Source organism: Saccopteryx leptura, chromosome 5, assembly GCF_036850995.1.
Source record: "Saccopteryx leptura isolate mSacLep1 chromosome 5, mSacLep1_pri_phased_curated, whole genome shotgun sequence".
Taxonomy (NCBI): Eukaryota; Metazoa; Chordata; class Mammalia; order Chiroptera; family Emballonuridae; genus Saccopteryx; species Saccopteryx leptura.
Genome location: NC_089507.1, coordinates 191,246,803 through 191,261,286, shown reverse-complemented (window position 1 = coordinate 191,261,286; position 14,484 = coordinate 191,246,803). Strand labels below are relative to the sequence as shown.

Here is a 14,484-nt window from a genome sequence, read left to right as displayed (position 1 = left end):
AGGACATAATTTTGGACTGGAGGAAGCAAACATCACCAGAAGTTTGTTCCTCAAACAATCACCTAACATACACCATTTCCCCTATTACAGATTTAAGGGGATTAATGACTTCATTTTATTAAGCACAAATGCTCCCTCAGGTGGCTAAACAACATTCACATGTTAGTATAATATACTAACATGAGGTCTTTCAGTCCTTTCTCTCTTAATACCTGGAACTCCTCGGAGAGGGCTGTGAGGATGGAGTGTTTGCTCTATTCCAAAATGTATTTCAGGAAACATTATCATTACCTTGAATGAATAAAAATATAATTAAAGTTTATGTATAATCAGGGTCCAATAAATATGTTTAACATGAAAAATGGACTCTCAGAGAGAGAGTTTAATCAAAAACATGGTAAAGGCCTGACCTATGGTGGCACAGTGGATAAAGCATCGACCTGGAATGCTGAGATTGCTGGTTCAAAACCCTGGGCTTGCCTGGTCAAGGCACATATGGGAGTTGATGCTTCCTGCTCCTCCCTTTTCTCTCTCTCTTTCACTCTCTCTCTCTCCTCTTTAAAACAAATAAATAAATAAAGTCTTTTAAAAAAATGGTAAAAGTTTAAAATTCAGTGACTTGATGCAAGGTATAGGGATGCATTTTACCCTTCTTGCAAACTTCCTGTAGGTTTAAAGTTTTCCAAAGTAAATATTTGGGGAAAGATTTTAAATAATGAATTTTCATACCTGAAGTTTCATTTGAAATCATTGATCCAGTCAACTAATGGTTGATATCATCAATGCTCATATTTTTTTTTCTTTTATAAGAACAAGAAGACTCTGAACAGTATTCACAGAGGGAAAAGAATGGTGTTAGAGAACCAGGAAGTAAAATAAGAAGGGTGTCTGAGGGCCAGAAATAAGGAGCTGGGTGGTATGAGAGGAGACTGAAAGTGGAAATGAGATCGAGGAAAAGAAAACATTGATTGAAAATATCTTCTAAGTTTCCTGTCAATATGATGGATAGATAAACATGGTACTTGCGTCCTCCCACAGCCACATCTAAATTACAACTAAACTACAGAACAACCATCATGCAGGACCACCTGAATTCTGGCTGAACGGAAGTCCTGCACCAAGGACATGAGGAAGCCAGCTCCGCCTCTGCATTCAATGGATCGTGTACTTGACCCACTTCCTCCTGGTCAGTAGGGTTCCCAGCGACTGGCAGGCTTGTTCTTCTCCAGCTCCATAGCACAACCTTGTGACGTGTCCTTCTACTCAAAGGCATCACTCCACACATTGTCAAGGACATCAGAATTAAAGAGTGGCCCATTCTCTTGCACCTGATGATGATGACGTGGAAGCTGGTGCAGTGGGAAATGATCAGGTCGAACTTGATGCCCCTGAGCCGCTCCACCCTTGCTGACCGGAGCTCACTGCAGGTTCTGCAGGACCTCCAGCGCCTTCTGCAGAACGACTGCACGGTGGTGCCCTTTTTCATCCTGTCCACCGGGGCCCAGAGCCATCCCAGTAACTGAAAGTGATTTCCATCTCCTCGCTTTGATCTTAACCTTGATCCATCTCTGCTTCCCACTCTTGCTCCAGCTCTTCCCAGAGCCAATTCTCCTCTTCTCCAGGGTCAGCAAAAAGCCTGTGTCCACATCTGGGTTCTTTCCCAGTTTCCTCTTCTTTGTGGTGATCTCTTCCCTTTACAACTCCTCCTGCGTGGCCTCCTGCTCCGCCCCTCCCCTTGCTCCTCCCCCCCCCCCCCCAGTGGAGGAGAGACTGGCGATCTCCTCTTTAATTTTTTATTTATTTATTCATTTTAGAGAGGAGAGGGAGAGACAGAGGGAGAGAGAGAGAGGAGAGACAGAGAGAGAGAAGGGGGGAGGAGCTAGAAGCATCAACTCCCATATGTGCCTTGACCAGGCAAGCCCAGGGTTTCGAACCAGCGACCTCAGCATTTCCAGGTCGACGCTTTATCCACTGCACCACCACAGGTCAGATGAGACTGGTGATCTCCCGCTGGGCCACCTTCTTGTACTCCTTCTCGTGCAGCTCCTCCAGCTTCAGCTGCAGCTCCTTCCACTTCTCCTTTGCCAGTGCCTCCCGCTTGGCCTTCACATCACTGTGGGCCCCAAGTCCCTCGGTGCCGAGTGTGAGATCTGCAAATGTCTTGTCCATGTTGAATTTCATTGTGTTCTCCTCCGTGACCCGCCACTTCCTTTGCAACAGCTGCTCCTGGTGCTTCGCTCACTTCGTCATCGGCTGCCTGGTGCGCCTCCTCGCGCACGGTGGCCTTGCACTGAGTCACAGCGGCAGAGCCAACAGGACAGCAGCCTGGCCGAGTCGGCAGCTGCAGCGACTGCTGTGTCCCTGCAGTTGGCAGATACTGGTGCCATGACGCTGGCCACCAGGGGATGAGCCGCACCCCACCCTGCCCTATCTCACAGACTAAGCAGAGTCACCAAACAGAAGGAAGGGCTGAGAAGCCCAGCGAGCTGGTCCCATACCCACGTGTGGCAGATAAAAATCAGGAGAGATGTCTCCGCCTTGGAGGTCCCCCTTGAGAAGCCAGGGGTTCCAGCATACACCAGGCCCCCCAGCCCAGGGTTCCAGTGTGGGAAGAGAAGTCCCCCTCACTTCTGCCTGCGAACACCAGCAGGGAGGGTGCCTGAGGCAGATAGAGAGCTGCTGGAGCCCAGGCAGGCCTATTAAAGGGCTCGCACACAGACTTAATCTAAGTCACTCAGTCTGAGCTGCAGCACCGGGGCAGCAGCCTGAAAGACACTGTGGACACAGGGGAGGAACTGAATAGTCTGGTTTGGGGACAAGTATTGGGTAAGTCGCTCTCTCCCAAACAGAATTGCTGAGGCCATTGTTCCTTTGCTGAGAAGCCCCCTTCCCCCCCCAAAACAAAGCACACACACACACCCCCGCCCAGTCCACAGGTGACACCGTATCAGAGCCTCAATGAACCTGGCTCAGACTGTTCACCCCACCTTGGTGATTCCCTAAAACCCCACGTCATCCCACTTGCCAGCCCATCCAGATGTTTCCAGTGGTTTTCCATATAAAATACCTGTCTCAGCTCACAGTGTAGACTTTCTTAAAATATCTCTAAGGTCCATAAACCCCAAACAAGTGGCATCTGGCCTCAGTGTGCCCTGTGCTGGCTCTTGCTAAGTGGCCACAGGCCCAGCATTAGTGGGAGCTGACTTCAGGTCACAGCATGGCCTCTCCCAGGCACCTCCAAGCTCAGCACAGGTAGCAGCCCCCTGCGGATCACTCTGTAGCTCACACTGGTGGCCCCGGGGCAGGGTACAGGCAGCAGCTGACCTTAGCCAGCACCTCCTGAACCAGTGCACCCAAAGGACAGTTTCAGACCATTACTTTCCATGATAAAATTAATGGCAATAAATGAATACTTAACTAATAACAATAGCTCAAAGGAAATTTGTCTAAAATCTTAAAGAGGTCAGTAAAGCAAAGGTTAAAATGATTGCCATACCTTCCCCCACCTTGGTATTTGTTGAACTGACGACGAGACCCGATGGTCGTGGTAAAAGGGACAGGACACACACACTTGCGACTGGATCTGGAGCTCTGACCCTGCTCTGGGATCTGGGGAAAGTCTCATCAGCTACGTCAATCTCGATTGCCCCGTTTGTACAGTGGGTTTGGCATCCCCCACCTTGGTATTTGTTGAACTGATGACGAGACCCGATGGTCGTGGTAAAAGGGACAGGACACACACACTTGCGACTGGATCTGGAGCTCTGACCCTGCTCTGGGATCTGGGGAAAGTCTCATCAGCTACGTCAATCTCGATTGCCCCGTTTGTACAGTGGGTTTGGCAACCCTCTTCTGGAGCCGCTGTGAGCTCCGACACAATGACTCTCAGACCCATCCCCAATCATTTCCAAACAAAGGGCAAGATACAAGTATTGCTGCTGCTGTTATTACTTGTAACAAAAACAGAAGTCATCAGCATTTGGTACCATATTCGTATACTTACATATTTTGTTCTTTTTTAGAGTATAAAAAAAAATCTTGAAATCATTAGAATTACTCTTGTGATTGTGGTTTCTTAATTTCATAATTATAAAATCTAAATTTAACTCCAGTCCCTCTTATTCAGTTCAACTATTTCCAAATCAGGTAAACATAACACTTATTTATATATTAATCAATTTCCTAAGTACCAGGCTTTCCTCACTACAAAACATAGAAATTAATGAAAATTATCCCTGATTCTTTAAAAACACCTTATCATTAGAAAAATAGGACAGAGTTTCCAAGAATTTGGGGTTTTATAGATTACTAATATTTTTTAAAATAAAATAAAATGTGTGTGTCTGGCCAACTAAGAATATTACACACACGTACAAACTCTTTATTAACTATCAAAGCCATTTTATAAAAAAGAAAGAGTAATTTAATAAAATATCAGAATAGGCCCTAGCCAGTTGGCTCAGTGGATCGAGTGTCGGCCTGGTGTGTGGACATCCTGGGTTCAATTCCAGTCAGGGCACACAGGAGAAGCAACTATCTGCTTTTCTCCCCTCCCTCTGCCCCCTTTTCTCCCTCTTCCCCTCTTGCAGGCAGTGGCTGCATTGGTCCTAGCCCTGGGTGCAGAGAATAGCTCATTGGTTCAAGAGTCAGCCTCAGGCACTGAAGATAGGTCTGTTAATTTGAGCATCAGCCCCAGACAGGGGTTGCTGGGTAGATCCTGGCAGGAGCACATGTGGGACTCTGTCTCTCTATCTCCCCTTCTCTCACTTAAAAAAATAATATATATATATATGTATTACATATATATATTATTATATATAATATATATACAAATATATAGAAACATATATATGTTATTAAGTAAATATATGTCTTAGTTTATAACTGTTCTTGTCCAAAATAAAAGAAGAAAATGTGACTATCAGGGCTTTTCCTTTGTGTTTGCTTTTGTGATGTCTTCTTTTTAATTTAATAAAAGTTACAGAATGTAATACTGATTCCTCTAAAGAAAAGGCAACTTATGGAAAAGAAACATCTTTAAGGTACGTCTTTCTTTTATATTTCTCATTTGAAAAGAGATTTATTTAGAAGATAAAAATATATCTTATTATTTTGTCTTTTCCCTAGTATTTACTCATATATTCTGGGAACACATTATATGAGAACCATGATGTTAAGCATTCTTGACTTAAAAATTATTCATCTAGTTCTGCTATTCAAAATTTGGAAATTCCTGACCTGTGGTGGCGCAGTGGATAGGGTGTCGACCTGGGAATGCTGAGGTCGCCGGTTCAAAACCCTGGGCTTGCCTGGTCAAGGCACATATGGGAGTTGATGCTTTCTGCTCCTCCCCCTTCTCTCTCTCTCTCTCTCTCTCTCTCAAAAAACTAAATAAAGTTAAAAAAAATTTTAAAAACAAAAAAAACAAAATTTGGAAATTCAAAAGAAAAGAACAGATTAATTTGGGGATTATTCAGCCCTTGCTTAGGGAAAAAATTTAAAGTGGAAATCAAGTTTGGAAACTAAATGAAGTCATGGACTGAAAATGTCCTTCAATAAATGTATTAAAAATGAAAGAATAGTTCTAAAAATATACATTGCTCTCGGTACACATCACCTTAATTTCAATAAGTAGCATCTTTCTGTCCCTCTGAACACGTTCAGAAAGATTCCACACTCTGACATTTCTTATCACACACAGCCAGTCCTCAAGGTCACGCCCTTAGTCATTCTTCTCTGCCTCTAAAGTCATTTGCAGAATTGGGTGTAGTCTAGAGTATGCTGACTCTTCATTATTCTCTATTCCAAAAGGTCAAAGCATAATATGGAATTTCTTGAACTTAAAAAAGACAGCTTAGATAACCAGCTGTGCTCAAATTAAAGTGTCCAAAAATAGCATTTATTCTCCGAACAGCAAGGACTGATATTAAATCCAAGGGAGTTGGAATATCCCCTAACGAGACTTCACACGGCACTAAGTCAACCACTCACATTTCACAAGTTTCAGTAACACTCCTTCAGACTGAATAGAGAAATGAATGCTTTGCTTTACAATTTCAGCATCTATAAAGAGATAAATTCTTCCACCCATGTATAAATCTTCAGAGGATTCCCTGCTATTTAACTAAATAGACTGACAAGTTGTAGAACTAAATTTTGTTCCTTGGAAAATTATCATATATATACATCACTGGTTTTTAACCCATGCTTTACTGCTTATTAATAAGAATTTCCTTACTTTCTATGAGGGTTAACTAAAACATGGACACACAAGATAATCTGAGAAAAATTAGAAAGTAGCATTAACATTTTGGTCAATATGAGAAAACTGGTCATTTTTTACAAAAGTCTCATGTTGTTAAACGGTGGCATGATTTCTACTCCAATACACATGGTTAATTACAGTTCTTCAAGACCTATAGCTTAAGGACTCTCACTTCAGATAATAAGCGTTAATAAAGTCCTTCTGCAGTGGGATCTGCTTCTTCTATGAATATGCGTATAAAAAAACAATTTAAAAGTCAGGCAATGTTATCAGTACTTCCCAAGAAAATACATAATTTTCTTTCCTTCATTTTTTTAAAACTTTTTTTGGAATAATTACAGAAATTATTTTGCATTTCTATTATCCAATAGACCGAAATTGATGTAGCTTGACATTTGGTTTAAATATATCTTATCATTTCCCCTCTTGTACAGGACTTGTAGGTATGAATACAGAAAAATATACCCTTACCACCATAATAACTTTCTGTATGTTAGCGGTAGCAAGCCAACAAAATCCATAAATAACAGACCATAATACACAGTGTCATCAAATCACTGGCTCTACCATTTGATCCTGAACACACTTAACAGGAATATTAGCCCATCTGAGGTCAGGCACCCCATCCCTCATCTATCCTGCACACCCAGCTGTGTGCCCAGTGAATAGCATAACCTCTACAACTGCTCAACTTTAAGCCCTGTGAAGATGAGAGAATCATGTGGACCATCATAACAGAAAGCCTAGCACTCACTATGAGATTAATTAAATCAATGTGATATAAAAGGATTGTTGGATGAATGAAGGAAGGAAGGAATGATGAACAAAAGCAAAGATGCCCCAGGTGGAGATAATGTCATGAAGGCAGTGGCTGGTGGGCTGAATATAAAAGCATGGTAGGTAGGTTGACTATTTTTGGCCACAGGAAAACATTAAATATTCTTGAGGTAAAAGCGGGTTGGTAGAACTGTTATTTGAGAAATATTGTGGTGCTTTTTATATGATGGATTGGAGCAAGAAGAAAGTCGAGGGAGAGTCAAATACATCCACAAGCTTTACCACAAAAGAACATCACCTTCCAACTGGTTCTCATTTCTCTACCTGTCACTCTCCTTGTGACTCTCTCCAAGACTGTTTAAATATCTTTTTAGCTTAGGTTTTTTCTCCTTCAGTCTATTCTATACTTTACCACTAGATTTATTTTCCTAAATCACAGTTATTTTTTCTCACACTCATCTAATCAGAAATCTTCAACTGTTCTCCACTTCCTAATATATCATGTTAAAACCATGAATTTGAGTGCCCTGGCCAGGTAGCTTAGTTGGTTAGAACATCATCCTGGTATGCCAAGCTTGTGGGTTCAATCCCTGGTCAGGACACATTCAACAATCAATGAATGAATGCATGAATAAGTGGGAAAACAAATCAATGTTTCTCTCTTCCACTTTCCTCTGACTGTAAAAAAATAAAAATAAAAAAATAAAAATAAAAATCAATAAAAAAAAAAAGCTTTGAATCTGGTATTAAAGGCTGTCAATATGCAATACAATGGATGCAGTGAAAAACATTTTACATTGGTATTGGCAAAAAAAAGTTCAAGTTTTCAGAATCAACTACTTTTTAACTAACTTCCTCAACTAAGTGTTAAACTAGACAGTTACTAATGACTTTTCTAACTTAGCGTTTTATGTTTTGTTTGACCTGATGTTTTAGGAGTCTTTATGCACACTACACTGGTGGTTCTCAGACTTCACTGTCTACATGAATCACATAGGAACCTTATTAAAATTAGACTCTCACTTAGTAAGGACGAAGTTTGCTCTGCTGTTTCCGGTCTGCAGATCATGCTCTCAGTAACAATGCCCTAAGTTAGATCAATGTCATAGAATTTCATGGTGGCAGAACAAACAATCAAACAAAGTAACTTCTTTCCTTCCAAACTTTGCTGAATCTGTCAGTCCACTTGGAATGTCCTCCCATCCACATTCACCAGTCAGAAACTATCTCATCTTTCATTATCTATCTGGTTTCAGCTAGAACACAGTCATCTCAATAAAGCTCTTCCTACCTGCAATCCATTACCAAGCAGGGGAAGCCATCTTGTTTTCTCTGATATCCCCTAGATCTTGGTGTATCTCTAACAGCATCATGAAAAACCTTGTGTTAAGAGTTATTTAGCCTGACCAGGCGGTGGCGCAGTGGATAGAGCGTCAGACTGGGATGCCAAGGACCCAGGTTCGAGACCCCGAGGTTGCCAGCTTGAGTGTGGGCTCATCTGGTGTGAGCAAAAGCTCATCATCTTGGACCCAAGGTCACTGCCTCAAGCAAGGGGTTACTCAGTCTGCTGAAGGCCCAGGGTTAAGGCACATATGAGAAAGCAATCAATGAACAACTAAGGTGTTGCAATGCACAATGAAAAAAACTAATGATTGATGCTTTTCATCTCTCCGTTCCTGTCTGTCTGTCCCTGTCTATCCCTCTCTCTGACTCTCTCTCTGTCTCTGTAAAAAAAAAAAAAAGAGTTATTTGTATGTTTTGTCTCTCCATTCTAGCTTGTAAGCCTCCTGAAAATACAAATGGTGGCCACCACTTTGGACTATGAAGTAAGAAGAAGACAATTCTAAAGAAAGGGAACGTGGTCACACTAGTAAGTATCTGGGAAGTTCAAACAAAGTACATCTCACCCCAACACACTTCTTTCTATTTCATCTGGCAGGTGCTATAATATGCACCAGAACACTGAACCTGACACATTGCTGGATTTCCAAAATAGTTTGTTTGGCAATGGAGAGAGAGCAGAAGTGATAGTCCCGGTTTTTGCATGCTAACCCAGTAATGAAGTTGTCTCTACATCTGGAACTTGAGAGGAGTGATCCAGAACAGGGCAGCTGGGAGCAGTCTGTTTGGAGAATAAGCTGCCTGATTCTATCTACAGAGCTGAAAAATTAATGTACTCACCCTCATTGGCTCAGAAAATTCTTATTTCTTGAAATACAAGGGCAGTAATGCAATACATACAAAAGCCTTTTAGGTTGCTGAGTCCAAGTCTCTTTCGATTTGGTGTATTATATAATGACAAGAGGCCATTTGATGTATGTTTTAGCATGAAGCCAGTTACATCTAAAATACGAAAACATCAGTCAGGGCAACATGATGTTTTACAAAGCATGAAAAAAAAATGTATTGCATTTGTAACCTGTCTTTAATCCATGCTCTATTTCTTTTGCAATATATTTTATTGCTTGGGATTTATAGCGTCATTTCTCTGCATGGTTTATGCAACAACACACATCAATGTATCTGCCTTCAATCATCAAAGGGCAGAAATTAGGTCAGACATCAGTTGTTTGCTAAGCTCATCTGGATTAATGAAGGTCTGGAGCTTGCATTCAGCATACAGAGAGAGCAATGTAAGGTATGTCCGTAAGTAACGTCAACTTACTTCTGAACTTGTAATGCCCAGATTTATGTCTGCCATGTTCTTAAATCAAAACAATATTGACTATTGCGATAAAAACATTCCTTCCCACTTGCAGCTGTTGTTCCAAATATAGCCCTGGTAGTTTTCAAAGAATGATTAACTGATAAACTTTCTCATAAATCTTATTCATTAATTTATAACTTGGGTCTGAGGTGGGACTTCTTTGGGTGACTTTGAATGGAGTCAATTTGTTCCTAAGTGAAAGTGACTCTTGCCATCTCTGTTGGTCCCACCCTAAACCCGTGGCCTGAGAGAAATGGAAGCTGTTCAGACTGCAGAGGGACTCCCCAAGGGGGTTAAGTCACTGTGCTTAAAAGCTCTTTGTACTTTCTCCCAAAGCCCATAGTTCAGAACATTTGATTCTCACAGTCACCTTGTGAGGTCAGCAGAGTGACACTAGGTCTAGTCGACACATATGGAAACCGAACCCCTGTGATTTGGTGTAAGAGATTAGAACAACAAAACAATGACAAGGCAGGTTTCCATTAATACATATGGGTGCCCTCTCCATACTATGACTTTTTTAAGATAATAACAGACCAAGAAGGAGTAAATAAAATGGCAATTAAAGATCCAGAATGAGTCCCAAAATTCCAAAAGCATCTACTTCATGTGAAGAAATAGTTTTCTCAGTGGGTGAGATGATTGTAGAAATGGGTGAGCAGATAAGCATTTTACTGCATCTTTACTGAAGGCAAAGAAAAAGAAAATGAAGAAATGATCAGCATCATCAAACCTTCAATGAGCACCTAGAAACTCAGTTCATCTCCTCAGCTTCATTGAAAGTCTCAGAAACTTTTAAGAAGGAGCTTGAGATGACATATCCAGAATTGGTAGTTAATGAAAAAGATTCATATTGTATAGGTCTCTAAGTAAATGATTCTTTAAATGTTTCCTCAAGTGATAAATACCTTGGTACCTTAAAAAAAACAACATACAAGAGACAGTATATCAGAGAACATAAACTTAAAAATTTACTTCTTGGAAAGATATTTAAACTCTCTAGGTATAAAATTTCTGATCTGTAAAATGGAGCTGGTATGAGTTAAACAAATTAACATACCCTTTTGTATTTTGTCTGGCAAACAGTCAGTGTCCCATGAACATTACCCATGCCGTCTCACCTGCACTTTCTTCTACCTGCCCCTGGAACTGAGTCAGTGCTCTTGATCTTAGGAGACGATACAGAGAGAAGAGAACTAGATTTCAGTGGTGCCTTCCCTTCTTCACTACTGGAGAACCGTCAGATAAGCAGCTCTGAAGGTTAAACCAAAGCCCCTTTGTGTGCTTTTCTCCAGAAGAAATTAGAAGCAGAGTGCCAGGGTAATAATCAGCAGTATAAATAAAATTTTCATTTGTGCCCAAAGAAAGAAAGGCATTTGCCATAACTATTCATTAGAAATAGTGGTATTCTACAGGAATCTTTTTTTAAGTGTTTACCTCTAGAATCAATTGATAGAGAGACAAAAAAATAAGAGAAAGAAATAGGGTACATTTGGAAAATTGAGTAGAATTTCATTGATTCTTTTAGGACAAGAGCAATAACTTTTCTAAGAGAAGTTCAGACAAAGCCAGAAATGAAAAACGAAACAACACACAAACAAGGGATTTGAAAGGGAAAATGTATTTATAACATATTTGTCTTTCATACCCTATTTTGTCAGTTCTTTTCTACTGACTCTAATAAAGTGGCAACAAAGAAAGACAAACAACACTCTAGGGCCAAGTCTTTTCTCCTGTGATGTGGTCAAGGCTTGTAGCCACAGGTAGACCAGATGTTCTACTGGAGAAGTTCTCAATGATGCTGGCCGGAAATGGTCTTCTCACTTAGAGGTGAAGGTTGGACAGAAGTTAGAGCTCCTTGCTCACGATATGAAATTTCATTCTTGAATGACTGGTTTGGGGATTCTCTGCTAAAGGCTTTTTGGATGATGTCCGCAGAATTTGTTTTTCCTTTAAGCAGACTTGACTCTTTTTGACATGTTTTGAAAACATCTCATGCCATTACAGAGTAGAAAGGGGAGAATGAAAATCAGAGCTAGATCCATGGAAAAATTCATTTTAAAAACCAGGTGATTTTGATTATTTGAGATGTGCTTCCTGAGTAAAAAGTGCTTTTAAATAAAAAGGTTTGATGAATTGGGATTCTCTTCCGAATGTCCTTTTGCTTAGACACTCATGGGAATGTTGAGGCAGGCAGGTGTTTATGTCTCCTTACCCAAGATATGGGCACTATAGCAGAATGTTTTCTAGGGTTTGAAAAATTGAATTAATTTCTTTATGCTCTATAAACCAAGGTCCTTCAGTATAATGATGACAATGATGGTGATAATGGTGATGATGGTGAAATAGCATTTTATTGGCTGCTTATTTTGAGCCAAGTATCATTATCAGAAGTTTTCATGCCATATATCATTTAACCCTCATAAAAAGCTAATTATATGATATTATTAACTTCATTAGAGGTGAGGAAATTGAGCAAAGAATCATGATGGCAAGCATAGTGCAGGCCTTTGCTCACTAAGGTAAAGTCTTAACAGAAAGATAGGCCCATCATATACTGCCTCGCAACTTAACCCTCAATCATGTTTTTGGTGTGGCATGAGGGTTGAAAATACATCAAGAGCTGAAGTTGCGGTTATCAATAAACCTGAACAACCTGCTCAAGGACAGACTACCCTTGACCACAGTGGTCGCTTTGCCAGCTGCCAATCAATCACTATAATGATACTAACAAAAATGTTCAAACAAGATTTACCGTTACAAGACTGTCTGTAATTTTTCCTTTCCCCTCTCCCTTCTTTCTCTTATAATTCTTTCATTTTTTTCACTGCTGACCATATATTAACTATTTTCCTTTCTGAGCACATTCTCATATAGACAATTAAAACTTTCCGAGTTATTTCTGACATGAGTCCTAGAGAGGTTAATGATCTCACCTGAGGTCACACCCCTAATAAGTAAGGGAACATGTGTTTGGATCCAGACTGCCTTATTTGCACTAGATGATCTCCAGAAAAGATCTGAAGCTGACATGCTCTCATTAGAACACAAAAGGAGTTCCAAGTGAGAAAATGGTGGCAAGCACAGGCTCCAGAATTACGTTCATCCATTCTCTCCCTCTCTCGCACATACGTGCGCACATGCACATACAGGTACACACATGTATACACCCACTTCTCTCACACAGGTACACACACACGCATACACCCACTTCTCTCACACAGGTACACACACACGCATACACCCACTTCTCTCACACAGGTACACACACACGCATACACCCACCTCTCTCACACAGGTACACACACACGCATACACCCACTTCTCTCACACAGGTACACACACACGCATACACCCACTTCTCTCACACAGGTACACACACGTATACACCCACTTCTCTCACACAGGTACATATACGCATACACCCACTTCTCTCACCCAGGCTTCCTGTGACCCCCCCCTTTTGTGATTCCTATTTCTTTTCAAGGATTCTGCTGGTATTTATTTCAGGAGAATTCTGCAAAGGCAAACATGTTCAGGAAATGGGGTTGTACTTTTAGCAGCAAAGGATGGCCACAATTCTCAGAGTGCACGAGCGACCCCGGGAAGGGAAAAGGAGCAGCTGTGGCTGGAGCTGAAGCAGCACAGGACGGGCAGAGGTCCAGCAGAGAGCCACTGCCCAGCTGCTTTGCCCAGTATGCTCCTCGTCCAGTGGTTCACCACACTCACCTCCTGGCCATCTCCAAAGGCCTTTCTCTCCATCACAAAGGCCTTATGGCTTCCGGTGAGGTCTCCTCCTTTATAGCCACCAAAGTACTTACAGCCTGTCTTACCATGACTGAATTTGGTACATTCTATTTCCACCTTCCCCTCTGGCTGCAGAGCTACAGGTGCAGCACCAGGGGCTCCTACCATAGCCGTGTTCCCCACTGAGCCTCCCACACAGCACGCACATGGTACGTAGGCATAGATAACAGAAATCTGTGGCTGATACCCAGTGGTTTTACAGTTAATTTAGTAACTCTTCCAAGATTTCCTTAAACATAAACAACAAGTCAGCAGGAACCAACCAGAAGTATGCAACCAAATCTATTTGATAGCAGAGTTGATCTTTCCAAATGGGAAAGAATCTTGAATTTCTGCTGGTTATCTTTTCCATTGTCCATATGTGTCCATTATTTTTCATTATTTTTTTCCATTCACATAAATATTCTTGGCAACTGTAAATAAATGTCAGGAAACATTTCATATAATAAAGAGTAGCCAAGGCCCAGGCCAGCTGGCTCAGTGGTAGAGCATTGGCCTGGTGTGCAGGAGTCCCAGGTTCGATTCCTGGCCAGGGCACACAGAAGAAGCACCCATCTGCTTCTCCACCCCTCCCCCTCTCCTTCCTCTTTGTCTCTCTCTTCCCCTCTCATAGCTAAGGCTCCATTGGAGCAAAGTTGGCCTGGGTGCTGAGGATGGCTCCATGGCCTCTGCCTCAGGTGCTAGAATGGCTCTGGTTGCAATGGAGCAATGACCTAGATGGCCAGAGCACTGCCCGTGGTGGGCTTGCTGTGTGGATCCTGGTCAGGCACATGTGGGAATCTGTCCCTCTGCTTACCCACTTCTCACTTCAGGAAAATACAAAAGAAAAAAAAGAGGGAAAAAAGAAAAAAATTAAAATAAAATAAAGAGTGGTCAAGATACTTCCAGGTGATGCAAGAGTAAGAAGGAAAATTGTTAGGGCAGAGAA

The 14,484-nt window shown here is 41.5% G+C and overlaps 1 pseudogene; it reads right to left on the bottom strand.

The window, feature by feature from the left end:
- Nucleotides 1-1,152: 1,152 nt before the first annotated feature.
- Nucleotides 1,153-2,169, bottom strand: LOC136406632 (protein FAM50A pseudogene; annotated as a pseudogene).
- Nucleotides 2,170-14,484: the final 12,315 nt, after the last annotated feature.